Source organism: Mustela lutreola, chromosome 6 (genome assembly GCF_030435805.1).
Source record: "Mustela lutreola isolate mMusLut2 chromosome 6, mMusLut2.pri, whole genome shotgun sequence".
Lineage (NCBI taxonomy): Eukaryota > Metazoa > Chordata > Mammalia > Carnivora > Mustelidae > Mustela > Mustela lutreola.
In genome coordinates, this window is record NC_081295.1 from 151424647 (window position 1) to 151447790 (window position 23144).

General features: G+C 41.3%; 1 protein-coding gene and 1 pseudogene across 3 annotated transcripts in view; one reads left to right on the forward strand and one right to left on the reverse strand.

The window, feature by feature from the left end:
• Positions 1 to 23144, forward strand: part of CDKAL1 (CDK5 regulatory subunit associated protein 1 like 1) — a 640699-nt gene that overhangs the window by 191826 nt on the left and 425729 nt on the right. The window lies entirely within an intron of this gene.
• LOC131833303 (small ribosomal subunit protein eS1-like) lies at positions 3632 to 13857 on the reverse strand (annotated as a pseudogene).

Here is a 23144-nt window from a genome sequence, read left to right on the forward strand (position 1 = left end):
TGTATTGTGTGAGCCATATTATAAAAATATCAGTTAACATTTATTTACATGTAAAATGATTAACATTTTGTCCTTGACTGTTTCATGCATTCACCAGTCTAATACAGGAGGCATATATTTGATTGGCTTATAAGTGAGTCAGGTATGAAATAGATTTCATTTAAGTCTTCGGTCAGGAAGACATAATTTAATCAGTTTTAAAATAAGGAAATGGGGCGCCTGGGTGGCTCAGTGGGTTAAGGCCTTTGCCTTCGGCTCGGGTCATAATCCCGGGGTCTTGGGATTGAGCCCCACATCAGGCTCTCTGCTCAGCAGCAAGCCTGCTTCTCCATCTCTCTCTGCCTACTTGTGATCTCTGTCTGTCAAATAAATAAATAAATAATCTTAAAATAAGGAAATGAAGAATGCCCTGGGGAGTCAGTTGGTTAAATGTCTGACTCTTGATACTGGCTCAGGTCTTGATCTCATGGTTGTGAGTTTGAGCCCCGTATTGGGTTCCATGCTGGGTGTGGAGCTGACTTAAAATAAATAAATAGATAAACAAATAAATAAGGAAATGATTTTATTTATGTGGGTTTTGGGGATAACTTTATTGAGGTATAGTTGACATTGTGTGCGTTTTTTAATCACCTGATTAGTTGCCCATGTGCTTTCTAAAAGTACTTAAATTTTTTTTTTTTTTTTTTAATTTTTAGGTAATCAGGGCACCTGGGGGGCTCAGTGGGTTAAAGCCTCTGCTTTCGGCTCGGGTCATGATCTCAGGGTCCTGGGATCGAGCCCCGCATCGGGCTCTCTGCTCAGCAGGGAGCCTGCTTCCCTTCCTCTCTCTCTCTTCCTGCCTCTCTGCTTACTTGTGATCTCTGTCAAGTAAATAAATAAAATCTTAAAAAAAAAAAAATTTTTTTTTTAAGGTAATCTATAGACCCAGCATGGGACTCAAACTTACAACCTTGAGATCTAGAGTCACATGCTTTTCCGACTGAGGCAGCCAGGTGCTTCTACAAGTACTTTAAAAAGTAGTGTTCCATTTTGATATTCTCCTGCATATAATTTTTGTAGTTACACTGGAAAATAGAACTGATGCTTTGTTTCATTAGCCATGGTTCTTCAGACCAGATTCTTACTGAAGCCACTGAGAAGAAGTTATCCTCAGTGCTACGGTTTAATTTTTAAATACTCATAGTTCGTTTTCCTCTGTTAGATTAGTACAAATGAAAACCAGTAATGCAGTGTTGAAATATTACATGAATTGAGCTTCTCACTTAAAATTTTAATTGTTTTGTTATAAGTGGGAATTGTGTGTTTAAAAAAAAGAAAATGAACTCCCGTCACCACGCTGAGGTTTTAACCGCACACTTTCCCTGCTGGCTCTGTCTGTCGTCTTCCATGTGCTGTTGTTCATTTCCTTTGGCTCCTTGCTGTATTGGCTGGCTGTAGAACGTGGGAATTAGACAATACCTTAATCTTCTTTGAGATTTCAAAATAAAATGAAATACAGCGATTAAAAACATAAAGCAGCGATCATTTTTCTGAGTTTGTCGGACTATGTACGTGAGTCCCCACCTCGGAGTGTGTACAAGGGCTGGCATTTTTTGTGGGGTCCTGGTGCGGGAGGCGCGACGCGGGGCCTTCCATGGGGGTTATGTCGACTGATCTTCTCAGCAGCACCGGGACGTGAAGCGGGTGTAAATATGTTCCTCACGTTTCTGATGACAAAGCTGAGACACAAGGGCACACAGCTGGTGGTGGCAGAGTCGGGCCTGGCATGCAGCTGGGCGGTGTGCTCCGGGCCTATGTGGGCGAGTTTGATGCCACGATTGTGCCGCTGTACTGTGACCACTCTCATCTCTCCCATCCGAGCGCCACTGTGTTCGTGGTTGACGGAGTTCCTGGAAGCAGTGCTTCAGGGTACTTGAGGGGTTGCCTTGTTCATCTTCTGTCTTAAGGACCAGCTCCATGATGGCTACTCGGTGTGGATATATATACTCAGTTAATGGTGATAGAGTTAGCAGAGGAGAAAATCTAGGTGACCTGGGGTGTGGTGATGACTTTTTAGAGGCAACACTAAAGACTTGAGCTAGAAAAGATGTAACTGACAAGCTGGACTTACTACAACTAAAAACTTACCCTCTGCAAAAGACACTGTTGAGAGAGTGAGGAGATAAGCCACCGACTGGGAGAAGATATGTTTGCCAAAGGTGTATCTGGTGAAGGACTCTTATCCAAAGTATATAAAGAACTGTTAAAACTCAACAATAAGAAAATAAATAACCCTATTAAAAAATAGACCAAATACCTCATCAGACACCTCACCAAAGAAGAGACATAGATAGAAAATAAGCATATGAAAAGATGCTCCACTTCATAGGTCATTAAGGAAATGCAGTTAAAACATGATACCACCACACACTTATCTGGATGGCTAAAATCTGGATCACTAACAAGCCCAAATGCTCGTCAGGGTGTGGAGTAACAGGAGCTCTCATTCACTGCTGTAGTTCAAAATGGTACAGCCATTTTGGAAAACAGTTTGGCAGTTTCTTACAAGACTAGTACACTTTTACCATATGATCCAGCAACCATGCTCCCTGGCAGGTACTCAGAGGAGCTGAAAATTCGCGTCCTCACAAAAACCTACACACAGATGTTTATTCAGTAATTGCCAAAAGTTGGAAGCAACCAAGATGTCCTTCAGTAGGTGAATGGATAAACTGTGGTCCATACAGGCAATGGAATATTGTCCAGTGCTGAGAAGAAATGTGCTATGGGGTCATGAGAAGACATAAAGGAAACGGAAATGCACGTTACAAAGCGAAGGAAGCCAATCAGAAATGGCCACACACTGTGTGATTCCAGCTCTGTGACGTCTGCAAAAGGCAAAGCCAGTAAAAAGATCACTGTTGCCAGTGTTGGGGCAGGGGGAGCAAGATGAATAAGCAGAGTACAAAGCAATGTTTTTGGGTGCTGGCAGTATTCTATATGATATTGTAATGGTGGATACATGTTGTTGCGTGTTTTCCCAGACCCAGGGAATGTTCAGCGCTATAAGTGGATTGTAATGCGGTCTCTCAGTGATTGTGACGTGTCAGTGTAGGTTCATTGATACAACGAACATTCCACTCTGATAGTCGATAGTAGGGACAGCTTGGGGGAACGGTATATGGGAACTCTGCACTTTTCTGCTCAATTTTGCCATGAACCTAAAACTGATCTAAAAAATAAAGTCTAATAAAAAACAGCAGATAGTAATATTGTGCTCTGAAGGCTGCCAGATGGCTCGGAGAGATATAATTTCTATAGGAAATCATAGAAGGTAAAGGTAATGTATGTTTTTCTATACTGACTGGCTCCAAATGTGTAGGTTTTCTATACCAAGAAATTTTTAAAATTTAAACATCAGAAGTAAGATCTTTTATCTGTCACCATTAAATGTCTGAGCTTTTTTTTTTCTTTTTTTTTTTTTTTTTAAAAGAGAGATCACCAGAGGCAGGCAGAGAGAGAGAGGGAAGTGGGCTCCCTGCTGAGCAGAGAGCCCGAAGCGGGGCTCGATCCCAGGACCCCGGGACCATGACCTGAGCCGAAGGCAGCGGCTTTAACCCGCTGAGCCACCCAGGCACCCCATGTCTGAGCTTTAACCAGATTCTTGGCCTAGTGGTTCACCTCCATCAGTTTGTTCAACTTTACACCAGTCTCATCCCCAGTAGCATTTCCAGATCTACTGCCTTGACCATGAAGCTTCATGAACATTCCTTTCCCACCTCAAAGCGGGGATTCTTCAGCATTTTTACTTTTCTAACAAAGACATCATGGAGTGGATAAGAAGATGGGCAGGCCTTTACTGTGTCTTTTCCGATGCTGCCGGGAATCAATTTATTGACCACTCCTTTCAAGTCATTTGTCTGCACATCTTAGGTCATGATTTCATCATCTTTTTCTCAATTCGGTGGACCTCTTGGTACTACATTTTTAAGTAAAATCAACACAAAATAGATGAAGCAAATAACCATCCGTAGTCTTGACATCAACCTGAGCTTCAATCACGGTCTGTCATTTTTTTGACCATGGAGCACATTTTGTCACTGGTAAGATCCATGCCATGCTAATTCGTCAGGCACTTTTTGCCCTGAGTGTCCTCAGCAATTAGCTTGAATTTTCTAAATGCAACTCTTTCATTGTGCAGATCAGCAAGGTTTACTTCAAAAACACAATCCTTGAGGCCAACAGATGCATTTGCTTCCTTGAGTTCTCGTGACTCATGTTTTTTCCCAGTATTTCTTACACTGTACGAAGCTAGCTGGTACTTTCACATCATACCAGTCTTTCTTTCTTTTTTTAAAAGATTTTATTTCTTTATTTGACAGAGACAGAGATCACAAAGTAGGCAGAGAGGCAGGCAGAGAGAGAGGAGGAAGCAGGCTCCCTCTTGAGCAGAGAGCCCAATGCGCAGCTCGATCCCAGGACCCTGGGATCATGACCTGAGCTGAAGGCAGAGACTTGAACCCACTGAGCCACCCAGGCGCCCCCATACCAGTCTTTCTTAGAAGATGGCTCAAGCATTTTCTTCTTGCCTCCCTTTTTGCTGCCTTTTGTAAGGTGTCTCTTCTTCCCAGCCACCAGGGTGCTGCTTGGGGAGCCAAAAGGCCTCTACCAATGTGCTCCTTGATGCTTCGGGTGCTGAATTTGCAGGTTGCTCTATGTTTCTCTGAGGGTCCTGCCCACAGTGGATGATTCTGTCTACTCTTACAGACCCTTTCTCCACCCTGACGTGTGTCCACGGAGGCTGACCCGTGTGTATTACGTCAGTAGAACCCTTGCTATTTTTGTGTCTAGGTGGGCTTTTCCCACTGGAGGTTGGAGGTATGACCCGAGTGTGAGACAGGAGTATTTGTTACCCTTTCCTACTCTCCCCTTCCCTCTTTCTGCTGGTTTTGGGCTTCCCTCAGCGGTGACCACAGGTCCTGTCAGGTGGCCCACTCTGGTCTTCTGTTCCTCGGGGTTCTTCTGTTCCCTTCCTTTGCTTTTGGAGGCCTGGGGGTGGAAACAGCACCCTGCTGTTGCTAGCCTCAGAGCGTTGCATTGTCTCTTGCTGGTGTTCCTAACCTTGCCAAACCTTAGTAAATAGTCCCTTTATTAAAATCTCTTCAATTATGCAGTGTGCCATCTGCTTTGCTGGGACCCTGATTGATAAATGCTCCGTGGAGAAGCGAGTCTTGGCCCAGAAGGGCCAGATGGAATACAGCCTGACAAGGGGATTTTGCCACAACTGTCTTGTTTCCGCATTGGATTCCTGTTGGGCTCTCTTCATATGTCTTCCTTGAAGGGGGTTTGGACGTACAGCTTCTGCCACAGCCTGTTTGCCTTGTTCTTACTGCTTATGTTATCCCAAGTCATGTTTTAAAGATGTATCAATAAGCTACATTGGTGCCCAAAGCATTTAACTATTGTGATTAACATAAAACTATATAAAGCATATTCATTTGTATCTGTCTCGGTTGGAACAAAATGGAAAGTTCCAAGTTATTCTGAAAGAATCCTCCCTATTTTAATAGTGGCCTGAAAATTCCATTCATTTTTAGCATTTGCTTTAGGAGAGAACAGATTATAGTGAATTTTGGACTTTCCTTTGTATCATCTTGATAATCCAACCAGGCATATAACTGATTTGGAGGGAAGAAGTATAGTTTAAAAGGATTTACATGTATTTCTTTCTTTTAAAGTATTCGTGTGTCTTAGTCTGGGTTTACAGGGTCACTAAAACTTTTTTTTCTTGTATGAAAGCTCTGAAGGGAGTGTAAGTTTGTATTTCTTCTGATATGTGTACCTTATGGCCTCCAGTTACTACAGGACAACTTAATGATTGCAGGTAAATATTGCCTGTTGATATTAGAAATATTTTTGTTATTAAGCCATATTTCTTCCCCAGTCAGCTTCTAATAAAAGAGGTCTCCATTGTTATTAATATATTTGCTGGTATTTCATTCAGTCTAATGCCAAATGCCTCTAAGTGTCGGTAATTCAAGACTTTCCCAATATGGCATAATCTGCAAGTTTAATTGATTTTCCGATTCCCTTAACTTCTCAGTAATTGATGCAGTCTTGGATTAGACGGACCAAAATTCCCAGGGTACTACACCAAATAGCTCCTTCTTATTTAACACACTGTTATTCATCTTCACTCTGTCAGATTTTGTACTTTGCATTTGGTACGAATTCAGAGTTTGAACTTTTTGTGAATTAAGACTGGACGACAGAACTCCATCAAGCGTGGTTTTCCTAAGTGTTAATAACTGAGCAGCCTCCCAAGCATCCCGTGGAGATGTACGTGAGGATGCTTTCCAAACTTAATGAGTCAGAGAATGGAGCGTGGATATGCAACATGGTCCATCTGGGATGGTATTAGACTGCAAAAGCACGTCTGCTTTTTTAGGGTTTGTTTTTCAATAAAATAATTTATTTTCAAAAAAATAAATTTGCTTTGAATAAAGTAATTCAGTAAAATGATTTTCAAAGTACGATACCTTTGAAGGGACCCTTCTCTGCATCCTCTCAATATGTGTAGTTGCTGATACAGTTATTAGGGAGGCAGAATGTGCTGGAAGGTATTGCACATTGCTTTTACATATTGGGAATACTTCCCAGTCTTACTGGTGTAATTAAATAAGTGATAACTTCTCTCTTGTAATAACTAAAGAAGCCAGGAATTTATGGCTGTGGATTATTTAGTTTTTTTTTTTTTTTTTCAATGAGCCTATTTTAAGCGCCATGTTAATACATGATTATAGTTTCGCAAACATTGCATTTTGTCACCTTCTTAAATGTGTCAGTTTGTCTTTTCCTCTTCCTTTACCTCACTGTCCCCTCTCCTGGTTCCCCTAGATTAGCAGCAGGATTCTAGCTTTACTTTCTATAGGATTCTATAATCCTGACCCGTAATACACACGGGTCAGGATTCTATACTTCAGTATACAGTATTTCTAGAATGAATTTTTTTAATGCATTGTATCTTTCATTTTGCCTAATATTTTTCTTCCTTGAAAGCTTCTAAAGCTAAAATAAACACTGAAGTGGGCGCCCCCCCCCCAGGTGGGTCTTATGCTTTATGATTCAGAATTGTTTTGTATGTTTTTGGTTAGTCTTTACACTGCTTTAGTGTGCCTATCACTTAACATTTTCTTTTCTGTTCAAAGATGCATTTTTGTACAGGTTTGAAGCCACCTTTTATTATTAATGGAATTAATTTTTATGAAGTCTTGGGTCTTTCATTAACCTCTGCATCTTCATTCTGGGTGGGGCTACAAGGCACATGGTGTTGAATAGTTTGTTAGTTTGACGATCTTACTAGAGTTTTCACATAACATACTGTTACAGTGGTTCACTGGATTTAATTGTTCAACACAAGGAACGGAAATTGCTTTCAGCTTGAACCCCTCCGGCTTCCCATGACCCAACCCTTCTATTAGTGGTCCCACTGATCTGTCTGGAAATGTGGCTTCATCCTTCCTTGTTTAAATATTAACAAGGAGTTGCCTACTGAGAATTGGATGTTCATGTTAACTCTTAGATTGTTTTTTTTTTCTTTTAAACACAGATGGGCCCAGTGTCCCTCCTTTACTCTGACTTCCGTGGTACTCCCCCCTCCAACCACCCCCAACTCAGAGTAAAAGATAAACTTCTGTGTGGCCTCTAGGGGTCAGTATGAGCTGCTTCCCCTGCAGTGTCCCTCCTCTCTCCTCCTTTAACTCTGTCCCCTTTTCATTCTGTTCTGGATGCATTGATCTCTGTGATGTTTCTCTCCCCTCCAGTTTTATGGAGAAATAATTGACGTACATCACTGTGTAAGTTGAAGACCTATAGCAGCACGATGGTTAGATTTCTGTATATTGTGAAATGATTACCGAAGCAGGTTCAGCTAACCTGCACCTTCTCATATAGAAATAATCAAAAGGAAAGAAGGAAGAAAACTTTTCTCTTTGTGGTGGGATTAACTCTCCTAACAGCTTTCCTGGATGCCATACAGCGTAGTTAGCTCTAGTCATCAGGTTGTATATTCCATCCCTAGTACCCATTTATCTTCTAACTAGAAGTTTGTACCTTTTGTACCTTTCTCCAATTCCCTCTTTTCTCCTCCTCTGACTCCCTGTCTATGATAACAGCAAGTCTGATCTCTTTTACTAGGAGTTTGCTTTTTCTTTGCTCCTCTTCCTCGTCTCTGTCCCCTCATATAAGTGAGATCATACAGTATTTGTCTTTCTTAGTTCACTTAGCAGGATACCTTCAGCCCCCCCCCCCCCCATGTTATTGCAAATGGTAGGATTTCTTTCTTTTTTGTGGCTGAATAGTATTCCATTGTGAATCTATACCACATTTTTATCCATTCATCCACTGATGGACACTTAGGTAGTTTCTGTATCTTAACTCTTATAAATAATACTGCTTTAAATATGGGAGTGCAGATATCTCTGTGAGAATGTGTTTTTAATCACCTTTGGGTATATTTTTAGAAGAGGAATCGCTAGATCATATGGTAGTTCTAGTTTTAATTTTTTGAGATCCTCCATAATGTTTTCCATAGTGTCTGTATCAGTTTACAGTCTTACCAGCAATGCACAAGGGTTCCCTTTTCTCCACATGCCTACCATCATTTATCTCTTGTGTATTTTGATGGTCATTTTTTAACAGGCAAAAGGTGGTATCTCATTGTGGCTTTAATTTGCTTTTTCCTAATGACCAGTGATGAAAGGTAGTGTGGACATTTTAACAATATTTGTTCTTCCAAACCATGAGCATGGAATGTCTTTCCATTTCTTTGTGTCATCTTGAATTTCTTTCATCAGTGTTTTATAGTTTTTAGAGTACAGACCTTTCACCTCTTTGACTAAGTTTATTTTTAGATATTTTATTGTTTTTGATGTGATTATAAATGGGATTGTTTTCTTTCTTTCTTTCTTTTTTTAAAATGGTTTCAGGGTTGATTTTAGTTCTAGAGCCTGCAACAGTTGGTCAGCAATGCTAGCTTAGCTGGTATAATCTGAAGGCCACTTGCCTTTCCAGGTGTTCATGAATAGAATCCCTGCAAACAAGGTTAGAGACCATTGAGATGTATCTCAGTGTGTGGTGAGAGGGAGAAGAGGTCTTCCTCTCTCCTCCTGCTCCCTTCCTCCCCACTTTTTCTAACAAGATTGTTTTATGGTCAGATGCACTCAAACCCATCACAACAGCAACCAGCCATCTTCAATACTGCTGCTTCCAGAGTAGGAAGCAAAGAGAAGAGTGGGATTGTTTTCTTAATTTCACTTTCTGATGCCTCATTATTAGTGTATGGAATGCAGCAAATTTCTGTACATTGATTTTGTATCCTGCGACTTTACTGAATTCATTTATCAGTTCTAGTAGTTTTTTGGTGGAGGTTTTATGGTTTTCTGTATCTAGTTATCATGTTATCTGCGAATAGTGAGAGTTTTACTTCTTCCTTAACCAGTTTTTGAATGCCTTTTTTTTCTTTATGCTGTCTAATTGCTGCGGCTAGGACTTCTAGTTCTATGTTGAATGAAGGTAGTAACACTGACCATTCTTGTCCTGTTCCTGACTTTAAGGGTAAAGCTGTCAGTTTCTCACCATTGTGTGTGATGTTAGCTGTTGGTTTGTTATATGTGGCCTTTATTAGGTTGAGATGTGTTCCCTCTAGACCTGCTTTTCAGAGGGTTTCTGTCATGAATGGATGCTGTCCTTTGTTGAAGGCTTTTTCTGCATCTTTTGCAATGATCATATGGTTTTTTATCCTTTCTCTTATTGATGTGATCTATCATGTTGATTATTTTGCGAATATTAAACCACTCTTGCATCTGGGAGTAAATCTCACTAAATAAATCATGGTATATGATTATTTACTGTATTGTTGGTTTTGGCTTGCTAATATTTTGCTGATGATTTTTGCATCCATATCCATGAGAGGTATTGGCCTGTTGTTCTCTTTTTTTATGGTGTCTTAATCCGATTTTGTTATTAGGGTGAAATTGGCCTCGGAATAAATTTAGAAGCTTTCCTTTCTCTTCTGTTTGTTTTGGAACAGTTTGAGGAGAATTAAAATAGCTATTTCTTCTTGAAATATTTGCTAGAATTTTCCTGTGAAACTGTCTGGTCCTGAACTTTTGCTTTTTGGGAGTTTTTTTGATTACTGGTTCAGTTTCATTGCTGGTGATTGATTGGTCTGTTTAAATTTTCTATTTTTTCCTGCTTCATTTTTGGTAGGTTGTATGTTTCTAGGAATTCAGCTATTTCTTCTATGTTGTCCAATTTGTTGACATATAGGTTTTCATAATAATTCTGTTACAGTTGTTTGTATTTCTTCTTTGTAGTAATTTTGTTTATTTGGGTCCTTTTTCATTTTTTTTTTAATGAGTCTTTCTAGAGGTTTATCAATTTTGTTTATCTTTTCAAAGAAATAGCTTCTTGTTTCATTGATAGGTTCTATTTCTTTTTGTTTCTATATTATTTATTTCTGCTCTAATCTTTATTGTTTCCTTCCTTTTGATGGGTTTGAATTTTGTTTGTTGTTTTTCTAGCTCCTTGAGGTATAAGGTTAGGTCGTTTGAGATTATTCTTACTTCTTTAAGTAGGTCTGTGTTGCTATAAACTCTTAGAATGACTTTTGTTGTATCCCAAAGATTTTGGACCATTTTGTTTTCATTTAATTTTTGATTTCTTGATTTAACCTTTTCATTGTTTAATAACATGTTATTTAACCTCGATGTATTGTGTTCTTCCAGATTTTTTCTTAGAGTTGATTTCTAGTGTCATAGTGTTATGGTCAAAAAAGATGCATGATATGAATTCCATCTTTTTGAATTTGTCGAGACTTGGTGTTTGGCCTACTATATGACCTATTCTGGAAAATTTTCCATGTGCACTTGCAAAGAATGTATAGTCTGCCATTTTATGCGGGAGTGTTCTGAATTTATCTTCTATATCCATTTGGTCCATGTCTTTCAAAGCCACTGTCCTTGTTGATTTTTTGTTTGGATGATCTGTCCATCAAGGTAAGTAGTAAGTCTTCTGCTATTATTGTACTATTATCCATCAGTTCCTTTATGTTTGTTATTAACTGTTTTATATATTTGGGTGCTCCTGTGTTGGGTGCACAAATATTTACAATTGTTATATCCTCTTGTTGGATGGTCCCTTTATGATTATATAGTCTCCTCCTTTGTTTCTTCTTATAGACTGTTTTAAAGTCTGTTTTGTCCAATATAAGTATTGCTATCCTGCTTTCTTTTGGGATCCATTTGCATGATAAATGTTTCTCCATCCTCTCACTCTCAATCTGTAGGTGTTTTTCAGTCTGAAATGAGTCTCTTGTAGGCCACATCTAGGTGGGTCCTGGTTTTTTAAATCTACTCTGTCACCCTGTGCCTTTTGTTTGGAGCATTTAGTCCATTTACATACGTTATTGATAGATATTTATTGCCATTTTGGTACTTGTTTTGTGGTTGTTCCTGTAGATTTTTCTCGGATCCTTCTCTTCTATTTCATGATTTGTTGGCTTTCTTTAGTGATGTAGTTGGGTGCCTTTCTTTATATGTTTTGCATATCTATTAGTGGTTTTTGATTGGTAGTTACCATTGTTTTGTATATAACATCTTCTGCATACAGCAGTCTGTATTAAGTTGCTGGTCTCTTAAGTTTGAACCCATTCTCTACTCTTTCTCCTGAATACACACAAACACACAAACACTTTTTAGGTCTGTGGTATCATATTTTACATACTTTTATGAGTCCCTTGACTGATTTTTACAGAAATATTCAGTTTTATACTGTTCTTGTGGTCTTTCTTTCTTTTTCTTTCACTTTTCATACTCTCACTTATGGCCTTCCTTTCCACTCACAGTCCCGTTTATTATTTTCTGTAGAGATGGTTTAGTGGTCATGAATTCCTTCAGTTTTTGTTTGTAACAATTTATCTCTCCTTCTATCCTGAATGGTACCCTTGTTGGAAAGAGCATTTTTGGTTGTAGATTTTTCCCTTTTAACATTTTGAATTTATCATTCCACTCCCTAATCTGTAAAATTTCTCCTAAAAAACTGCTCATAGGCTTATATGGCTTCCCTTTTATGTAACTGTCTTCTGTTCTCTTGTTGCTTTAAAAAATTTTTTTTATTACTACTTTTTTACCATTTTAATCACTATGTGTCTTTGTGTGGACCTTCTTATGTGAATTTGGGGGGATATCTCTGTGCCTCCTAGATCTGGATATCTTTTTCCTTCCCCACATTGGGGAGGTTTTCAGCTATTATTTCTTCCAATAAATTTTCTGCCCCCGTATCTTTCTCTCTTCTTTCGAGGTCCAGATAATGTGGATGTTATTACATTTGATGGCGTCACTGTTTATACAAACTCAGTTTATACACTGTTTCTGCAAACTCAATTTGTATAATTTTCTGTCCTCTCCTTTGGTCCGTTTGGTCTCTTTTCGTTACTCTGTCTTCCAGGTCATTAATTCTGTGGCTTCATCCAGCCTGCTGTTTATTCCATGAAGTGTATTTTTGATTTCATTTATTGTGTTCTTGATCTCTGCTTGGTTCCTCTTTTTATTTTAGTGTTAAGGGTCTCACTAATGTCCTCCACTCTTTTCTTCAGTCCAGTGAGTATCTTTATGATGACTTCTTGAAGTTCTCAGTCACATTTGTCATTTATATCTGTTTCCCTTTTGTTTCTTGCCATGACTTCGTCCTGTTCTTTCATTTGGCAGATGTTTCTGTCTCCTCACTTGGCCTTTCCGTGTCTGTTTCTGTGTGTTAGGAAAGTCAGCTACTTCTCTTGCTCTCAGTGATAATAGGCTTTAGAGAAGAGTAGAGGTCCCATAGTGCAGTGTCCCGTGTTCCCCAGGGCCTGGCTCTACATGGAGTGTCTCCTATGTGTGTTGCACATGCCTGGCTGTTGAGTCCTCGGCCTCTTTTTCCTTCATCCCAGTGGTCTGCAGATGCTCTCTTTGCCTGTCGTGTGGTTGGTCTGCTTGTGAAACGTGAACCGCTCCTGCCGCTCAACTGGTGCTGAGCAGAGGTCCTGTAAAACGCGCAGGTCAGGAGACATGCTGCTGGCAGGGCTCGCACCAGTCTTCTGGACGAGGGACCTGCAGTGCCGGGAAAGTGACTGGAAAGTGACTGGGAAGGATGGACCATTGAAGTGGGCTACAGGTGGGGATGCTTTCTGCAAGCATGCTAAGTACGGAGTCTGGGTTCTGCACTGCTTCCTGCAGTGGCCCTTGTTTATGTGATGATGAGGCTGCATTGAAATGGTTGTGCCTGCTCCTTTGTTTCCAGAGGGGTCTCCCTGCCATGCTCTGAGATGAGCACATCCTTCTTCCTCTCATGTGCTCCCCCCGGCCCCACCACCACTTTTCAAACTGCTCGCTCCATGCTCTGTCTGCTCAGGCTCTTTGTTGTCCTGTTTTTTTAAAGGTGGGGACTCTGTTTCCTAGAGTCCTCCAGACTCTACCAGAGCTGAGCCTACCGATTTGTAAAATTCCAGGCTTTAAGTCCCACTGGTTTTAAGAACTCATGCTATTCAGCACCTGTCATCTTGAAGGAAAAAATGTGACAGAGATGTGTCTCTATCAGAGACAGAGAGTCTGTTTTCTGCCCTTCTTCAAGCCCCATCAGTTCCCTCCCTGTTGCGGATGGCCACATTCCCTTTTGTTCCCAGGCCGCAGTCTTTGCCCTTCTTACCCTCCTACTTCTCAGCCTTTAGTTGCGGAGTTTGTTCTGCCGTCTTTGGATCCTTTCCTGAGTTATTCACATTGATGTGGGTGTTACCCAGTTGTGTTGGAGGGATGGGGTGAGCTTCAGGTCCTCCAGCGCCATCTTGTCAGCTGACCTGAAGTAATTGTTGATAGGTAAGCATGAACTGTTGCCATTCTGTGCATTGTTTTCTGGTTGCTTTGTAGACCTTTTTTTTTTTCTTATTCTGCTCTCCTTTTTTGTGTGTTTTGATATCTTTTGGTATTAGTATGCTTTGGCTTGTATATCATGTTTTTTTGTGTGTGTAATTCAGTTTTTCCTTATGGTTACTGTGAAGCTTATGTAAAATATTTTAAACTTTTAACACTTCATCTTAACTGATGGTGACTTATCGTCCATGCTTTTAGGTTTCCTTTGATAGAGATAGTTCTTTACCAGTCAGCTCCGTTTGGGTTTCTGGGTGTGTTTGGTGATAATGTCTTTGGCAGTTGTGGGGCCTGCTAATATGATCTTTTGTGGTTGAGGCAACTCTGAGGCTGGGGATGGGGGCGTGTGCCCCTGCTGAGAACAATTAGATAGGACTTGGTTACCTCTCCACCTGAGGCATCTGTAGGAGGGGCTCTGTTGATGCCTCAAGTCTCTGGTAAGGCCTCCTCCATGGTCTGGACTTAGAACTGTATTCAGTAGTAGGTGGGGCTAAGAATTAGCTTGTCTGCTCTGGCGGAGAGCGAAGAAGGGCCTAGGAGCTATATAGCTCATTGTTTGGGGGCCTGGATCAGGCCTGAGTGTGCACTGAATTTGCTGGTCAGGTAAACCCACCAGGTTTGCTCGGCAAGTGGGAAAAGGCATGGGCTGCATTGTACGTGTGAGTGTCACCTTCTGTAGGACTGTTGAATGGGCCCCCCGGCTTCCTGTGTGGCCCAGGTAGTGTCTGTGGTTAGACAGGCTGAAGCTGTATTCAGCCCTGAGCAGGGCTCTGAATTAGATTCCTGCCCAGGCACAGCAGGAGAAACAGCTCTAAAACCAGTAAAGCTCTTTGATTTTTGTCTTCATTCAAGCTGAGGTGTAACACGTCCCCTGACTGAGCAGGGCGGTCCGTCTGCTCTTCTTCGCTGGCCACGTAGCTTCTAGGTCTTGTCAGCAGCCCTTCTGTTCTGATGGGACCGGAAGGCACTTCCTACTGTGGGGGGCTTTGAGTCAGGACGCTGCGTGGGCATGGCCCAGCCTGGCTCTAGGACCAGCAGAATTCCTTATCTGAGGATGAGAATCAGGCAGGTCTATACCCAGCCTAGTTCCCTTGCATCGTGTGCAGCCAGTTTGTTCTGCAGATGAGAGTACCTGCTTGTTGGAGTCACTACATGGGCACTGCGTGTGCTGCCTGTTGCAGGCCCTTCCTCCCCCTTCTCTGTCCTAGTCAAGATTCCCAGAGACTGGGCCCCACAGATTGTTCGGCAACCCCTGTGGTGTGAGATCAGAGTAGCTGCTCCCACCAAGGACCCATGATATGGGGGAGATGGATTGACCCCTCTGGGGTTTTCTATTCCTCCTGGAGAGATCAGTGGCCTAAGAAATCTCTCCTCTTGGAGCTGCACTGACTGGGGGAGGGGCGGTGCCATCCGTGTGCAGCTACTTATTTTATATGCAGTCTGTCTTGGTCTCTGAAGCGCAGTGGGGTACTTCCACCTCACCCCACGTTCTAGGATTCCTTCCGTGATCTTTTGTTCTTGAACAGTGGTTGTTCTTGGGAGAGGAAGTGAAGTCAGGCCCGACCTGTCGCCATCTTGGTGACATCCGGCTCCCACTCTCGGAGATCTTTAGTTCGTCATAGCCGACTGCGTGAAGGGGAGACTACAGATACTGTCGAGTTCTCTGAAGATGTATATACTACTGTTGTCTAGATTTTGTGAAACTCTTAATGGAAAACAGTTTCTAAGTGTGAACATCCTGATTTTTAAGTTTGAATATCATTTTCATTTCAACTATTTGGTATTCTGAGGTATACCAGTTTCTGAGTCCAAAGGTTCTAATTTCTATTTACCATGATAGGATTATTTAGCAAAATATGCCAAGTGGATGAGTTAGTCTTTTTTTGAAGCTCTCATAGAAGCATGAAAACAAATATGATTTTAAAACACTTTAATATATGTAAAAAAATTTTCTGCATACAGTATTCTTCCTTCATTATGGCTACCTTAGAAGAGAATCAGCACGTGGCACACTGCTTTTGTACCCAGCACACATCTCATATACATCTTTGTATTCATCAGGAAAAGTTTTAATCTTCATTTAAAGAATGCAGTTTTTGTTTGGCAAAATGTAGTAGGAATCATTGAGACATCAACTTAAGTAATACTAGCAGCTGCACTATACTTTTCAAATAGAGGGTGAAGTTGTAGGTTAATTGTGCTGTTCTTCTGTTTTCCTAACACGATAGTAAATTGTACTGGTAATTCTCCATGAGTATGTTATAGTTGGCTTCCATAAAGACAGAGAAAGTGGAAACCATTAGAAATAGAAAGTGAAAGCCAGGTCATGTTAAAGGTGTATTAGAACTTCGGTGTCCAAGGAAAATATGCATAAAAATCATGATCATCCTTGGGAAATCTACCAAAATTAGTTTTTTTTTTTTAAAGATTTTATTTATTTATTTGACAGAGAGAAATCACAAGTAGGCAGAGAGGCAGGCAGAAACAGAGAGGAATGGAAGCAGGCTCCCCGCTGAGCAGAGAGCCTGATGTGGGGCTTGATCCCAAGACCCTGGGATCATGACCTGAGCTGAAGTCAGAGACTTTAACCCACTGAGCCACCCAGGCATCCCAAAACATGAGTATTTTTTTGCCAGTTAAATCATGTATTATATCGTAGCCACACGAAAAAACGGACAATATAAAGTTGACAAGTCAGAGTACACAGGAAATTTAAATCTGATTTTCTCTTTGTCTTGAAAGTTTTGTTTGAGAGGGGAATTTACTTAATTAGACAATTTTAGGATGTTGTTTATAAGGTGATGCTCTCAACCTTTCCTTAGAAAATCTAATATTGATAATAATTGGCATTAGAGAAAGAATGTTTCTTGATTTTAACATTTTGTATATGTTTGGGGATATTCATTTTTTTACTCTCTTTTCTTTCTTTTTTTAAGATTTTATTTATTTATTTGACAGAGAGAGATCTCAAGTAGGCAGAGAGGCAGGCAGAGAGCGGGTGAGAAGCAGGCTCCCTGCTGAGCAGAGAGCCCGATGCGGGGCTCGATCCCAGGACCCTGAGATCATGACCTGAATTGAAGGCAGAGGCTTAACCCACTGAGCCACCCAGGCGCCCGTCTTTTTTTTTTTTTTTTTTTTTCTTCTTTTAAAAAATTCATTCTGTAACACTCTACAAAGCATGTAGCCTATATGTAGCAATTACTACTGAGACTTCGAGAATAAATTACCAATTTCCTGTAATTATTATTTTGAGGCCAGGGAACTCATTTGCAAAATCTCCAGTTAGACTATCAACTATGGGTGGGTTTTAAGTAGAGGTTTATCAGAACTACTGTTCTGCAACAAAACGTACATTTTATAGAATAGTGAAGATGTAGTAATTGAAGGGTCTTTCTAAAGTAGTTTCTGACACATGAAATCTTTATCGTAACTCCCAACACTCAGATGTACCATTTCTTTAAACTGTGCTAAGTCTGCTGCCATGAGGAGTAAGAATCCCGGATTCAGAGTATGAAGAGTGTGGAAATATCTGGTTCTTCTTTTAACAATGTCATGTTCAGCAACCCACACAACCTCATCAGTTCTGTTTCTGGAGTTGTGAATTGTGTGACATGGAAGGTTCCTTTGGCTCTGAAATTCCAGTAGTGTTTGAGTCTGCAATGTACCACTGACTTTCAGAGTCTGTCATTAGAATGAAATGTTGACATTTTGGACAGTGATCTCTAGCCAAAGTTACTAGAACGGGAGACACTTTTTCTCACATCCTAATCTCCTTCTGCCAGATTTTACTTTTTTTGCCCTATGCCTTCCTCCTTAAAAAAATGAAGTTGAAAATGTTTGTAAAGGACATACCGTGCCGTTTTCTTTTGTATATTGCTGTATTTTCCAGCGAAAAGGGTCTTGAAGTCATACAGTGGCAGTCCTGGGGCTCGTCTGCCTTTACTTCGTTCTGCTGTAACCCCGTCCTGGGCGCTGATGGGCAGCTGGCTGCTCCCTGTTGCTTCAGAGTTGTCGGCTACTTCGAACCAAGTTCACTTCTGCCCTGGGGCGTGTTTATTTTGGGCTCTTTGGGATACACCATTTTCATCTTGGTGACTAGGATTGCTGGAGGAAAAAAAGCAACTCGAGGGGATTGAGTGGAAGGTGAGAACAGCACCCAGAGCAGGGCCTGTCAAGTGTGTTTGTGGAGAGAAGAATGGAGGCTGAGAAGGGGCTCCTCGCCAGAAAGGGAGTTGGCAGAGTGGGTTATCAGAACTTGGGGAAACTGAGGCTTAGAGGGTCTGCCGTGTGGCCCTTCACCTAGATGCACTGCTGTGGGGGCCACTGTTGCAGTCTGATAAGGATCCTGTCACTCAGGTGTCCTGGGTGGGGCGTAGATGCTGTAGGCGTAGATGCTCAGACTTACCAGGATCCTGTGTGGTTCTGGCATGCCGTTTATGCTTTCTTCCTCGTCCCTCAGTTTTCAGGAAACTGTATCAGGATGCAAATGAGTGATTTAATAGGAATGACCTTGAATCTTCTTTAATTTATATATTTAAAAAAATCATTCACAGATTTGATGATGATCATCAGTGCAATTATTTGTGACCTATTTCTTAGCCCTCCAGAGCTTAAAAAATAAATGGGCTCTGACTTTAACATCTAGTGTTTTTAAGTTTCGAAAATCTCTTTTCCTCCTTGCTTTTGAAAAACGTCATTAGCGCTGTAGATCTTGATAGGATTACAATTGCATTAATTATAGTAGCAACTGTAATTAACTTCTGTCTAGCTCTTTGTAGCTCACCCTTTCCATATACATTAATTCATTTGTACTCCACAGGAACCCTGGTATTACTGATTACACAGCGAGGCAGCAGTGTGTTATAATTTGAAACCTAGTTCTCTAATCTCGTCGTGTTCTTTACTTTCTGTTAAGCTGCTTACCTTGACTGGAGGGGAGTGAGAAAGTGAGGCCTGTTCCTCATTTCCTTTCCTCATGCCTGTCGTCGAATGCCGCTGCTCCTCCACTTCTCATTCCCTTTCGTATCTGGGCTTACACATTTCCTTCTTTCCCATTTCTTGTTTTCCTCTGCGATCTCTTTCTCCCCCAGCTCCTCCCTTAGTTTTACTAGCCATCCCCATTTTGTGCCAAAGTAATTTTTTGTAAGGAGTCAGTAAAGATTTGTTTCATTTATTTGTTTTTAATGTTTTTATTTATTTATTTGACACAGAGAGAGAAAGAAATCACAAGTAGGCAGAGCAGCAGGCAGAGAGAGAGGGGGGAAGCAGACTCCCTGCTGAGCAGAGAGCCCAATATGGGGCTCGATCCCAGGACCCTGAGATCACGACCTGAGCCGAAGGCAGCGGCTTAACCCACTGAGCCACCCAGGCGCCCCCCAGATTTGTTTCACTTAAAAAAAAAAATGGTAACTAGAATATTTGAGTCTTACTTCACTATAAAGGTGCTTAATTTAGGAAATGAGAGAATGAAAGTATACCTTAACCGTAAGCAACCAATACAAAGCCGATTTAACCAATAAAAAGCTAATGAAAGGTTTTACAGAGAAAATTCCCTTGGGTGTGTGTATTAGAGATACTTTTTGAAGGTTTTTATTTGAAGTACACTTTATAGTTTTTTACTCTTAAATGGGTGGGTCAGGGTAATCCGTATTTTTTAAGGTCATGGACGGTGTTTTCTATCTCAGCTTTGTATTTAGGCTAGATAAATCATGAAGCTGTAAGGAGAAGGGTTTTGAACTTTCGGTCTTTAGCATCTCGTCCTGAACATTAATCGTAATTTCTCAAAATTAAGTTTCAAAAATAACGTTTGATCACTCTTTGGATTAGATTTAAGAATGCATCTCAAGCCCACATAATTTCTCCTTCATGAACCATATTTAGAAATACTGTCATCTTGGAAGGTGTGGTTTTCACAGTGGGATTCTTTCATGCCAAGTCTTAATAAATCTTTGCAGAGAAATCTGGTTTTTGCGATAGGCTCTTAACTAGATTGGTTTTAAAAAGTGGAAAATGAGCAACAAGCAGGAATTCCAGCAACGAATTCTGCTTGCTGTGTTAGTAGTACTGTGTCCGGAGGTGCTGTGAAATACGTATAATCGTATATTTAAATTGTATCCTGCTTGCCCAGCAAGGTCAGCTCTCTGTGAAGCCTCCCCTGATCTTTCCTGGGAGAGTTGACCCCAGTCTCTTGGTGCCGAGCTCTTCCTAGAAACACTTGCCAGCCCATCTCTGTCGCTTCATTGCAGTTATTTTTGCAAATCTGTTTTCCTTGAGACCTTGCATGGCTTTTGGACAGAAGTCAGTGGTGGCGGTACTAAGGACAGGATAGGGTTGGTTTGCTTGGTTGGTTTTTTGTTTTTTGTTTTTGTTTTTGTTTTTGTTTTTGTTTTTTTTTTGCATGTAGAAAAGGTAGTCTTTATGTTGTGTTTCAGTATTGATAAAATAATATTTCCTACATCATTTTTTAAAAAGATTTTATTCATTGATTTGACAGAGAGAGATCACAGGTAGGCAGAGAGGCAGGCAGAAGAGAAAGGGGGAAGCAGGTTCCCTGTTGAGCAGAGAGCCCCATGCAGGGCTTGATCCAAGGACCCTGAGACTATGACCTGAGCTAAAGGCAGAGGCTTTAACCCACTGGGCCACCCAGGTGCCCTGCATACATCATTTTTAAAGCTTGTCTGTAATACGTAGAGCTTTTGTTTCTGTTATGCATATGCATTACTGTATTGTGCTATGCTATAAAATGCGCATCTTTGTTTTCCTTACATTTCTGTGCTTAGCCCATTGTCGTCATTTTATAGAAGGGCAGTGAGAACACCTCTCCCAAGGGGCTGAGGACTAAGAGTATGAATTTAAAGCCAGCAAGGACGCCCCAGGTGCCCCGTTTCGTACCTCCTCCCTTACCGATTGCCGTGAGACAGCCACAGTAGAAGTGTGTTCAGCTCATGGTGGGAGAGGAAGTGAAGCGCAGACCAGGTCTGTTTTAGGGTCCAGAGGCAGGACCTCTCCAACTTCTTTCCCTTCCTGTCTCTCTTCTGTCACGCTTCACACGGGCTTGAGTTGAATGACAACAGGAGGAAACTTGAAATTTTCATTCGCGATTGAAAGTGGGAATTGAACTTCAGTTTTTAAAAGTTCAGTTTGTGAAAGTTCACGAGGAGCTTGTACTTTACAGGTTCCGTGTGTCTGTATTTCACTGTTCTTGTGTCCTAGCGGCCTGGATGCCCTGTAGCGTACGGTCTGTTATCTCTGCTTCTGTCACCTGATGCAGTACTTTCAGAATGTAGGTTTGAGCACGGGCTATCATTAAGTTATGTGTCCTGACCGTGGATTGCTCTGCATACCAAACTGAAGCAGACATTGCGTTACTGCTGTAAACACTAAGGCCTCGAAGCTGTTTTGCAAATTTATAGTTCAGAAGAGCCGATTATAGCCAGACAGCCAGTGAACTAAGGAGTTCTTTTTCGGGTCCTGCTAACGCAGAGTTACTGACATGAGACTGCCATTAACCCTTGCATGTTTTGATGTACACTTAATTTACATTTGGAAAAATAAATTGGTACCACACAAATCTCCCACTGTCATATAAGGTACAACAGCTTGTAAGAGATGTCATTAAAACACAACATTCAGCGTTTATGGTAACTTGCCCCCAGAAGGTGTCTCCTTTAGGGTAAGAAGACATTTTGCTTACGTGGATTATTTGTGATGTGTGTCTTTCGGTCACGTGGTGACCTTACACTGATTGTCATTATCAGTTGTGCCAGCAATGCTCTGCAAAGCGAAGAAAATATTGTCTTAAAATCTTCTGTAGTTTTGGATCATACTTAAATTTCACATCCTTCTAATTACAGCATAGGTACCCTTTGTGTGCAGCAAGAGTTTTGACATTAAATGATCCTCAAACTGGCAGGGATTTAAACTTTGTCTTATGACCTCATTTTAGCTTCCTCTCCAACCCAGCTGCCCGTCAGGTAGGGTGTCCGCTTCCCTTACACTTTGTTCACCCCTGGAGATGCACGTCCATAAACAGCACCGAAGCCCACCTCTCTCCACTTACCCTCGGATTCACGCTTCTAATTCCGTCTCTTGGGGCAGCTGAGTCTGAATGTTCTTTCCTTCTTTTATTATCTTTTCCTAGGTGTCCTTGTTCTGGTTCACATTTAAAGTCTTCATACTTGTTTGGGGCACCTGGGTGGCTCAGTGGGTTGAAGCCTCTGCCTTCTGCTCAGGTCATGATCCCAGGGTACTGGATTGAGCCCCAGATCAGGCTCTCTGCTCAGCAGGGAGCCAGCTTCCCCCCTCTCTCGGCCTGCTGCTCTGCATACTTGTGATCTCTGTGTGTCAAGTAAAAAATAAATAAGTAAAAAAAAAAAATAAAGTTCTTCATACTTGTTTGAAATCTTAAAAGCTGAAATTGGGGCTTCAATTGGAAGGATTTTGTGTGTTTGAGTCCATTCTGGCCCTTCCTGTAAGGTGTTCCAGCTTTGCCTTGTGGCAAGTTATTCCCCCTAAATCCCAAGTTTTACTTCGCTTTCTCCTTTTAAAATGAAATTATTACCAGGGAAGGTCACACTCGAGTATGACTGTCAGACAATTCTTCCTTGCTTGAGAGGAGCCTGCCTCTGAGGAGTGACACTGGATTGAGCAGAGACACATTTTTGTTTGTCTTCATTAATCAGGCAGTTAAAACTGCCTGTGGAGGATATGTCATGTAATAATTCCAAACATTTTGCAGAGGAACAGATGAAATTGAGCATTCCTGGGGCACCTGGGTGGTTCAGTCAGTTAAGCGTCTGCCCTCAGCTCAGGTGCTGGGATTGAGTCCCACATCCGGCTCCCTGTTCAGCACGGCGTCTGCTTCTCTCTTGCCCTCTGCCTCTCCCTTTGCTCCTACTCTCTCTCTCTTTCTCTCCCGTGAATAAATCTTAAAAAAATAAATAAATTTAGCATCCCTTTCCTTTCCTTTTTTTAAAAAAAATATTTATTTATTTGACAAAGAGAGAGAGGGGGAACACAAGCAGGGGGAGGAGAAGCAGGTCTCCCGCAGATCAGGGCTGGGTCCTAGGACCCCAGGATCATGACCTGAGCCGAAAGCAGATGCTTAATGACTGAGCATTCCTTTCTAATATTCAAATTGATGTGACTGCATTTGTTTTAGTGAGAATGGGTATCTGTAGTACATGTATCCTTTGTTCTTTTGGC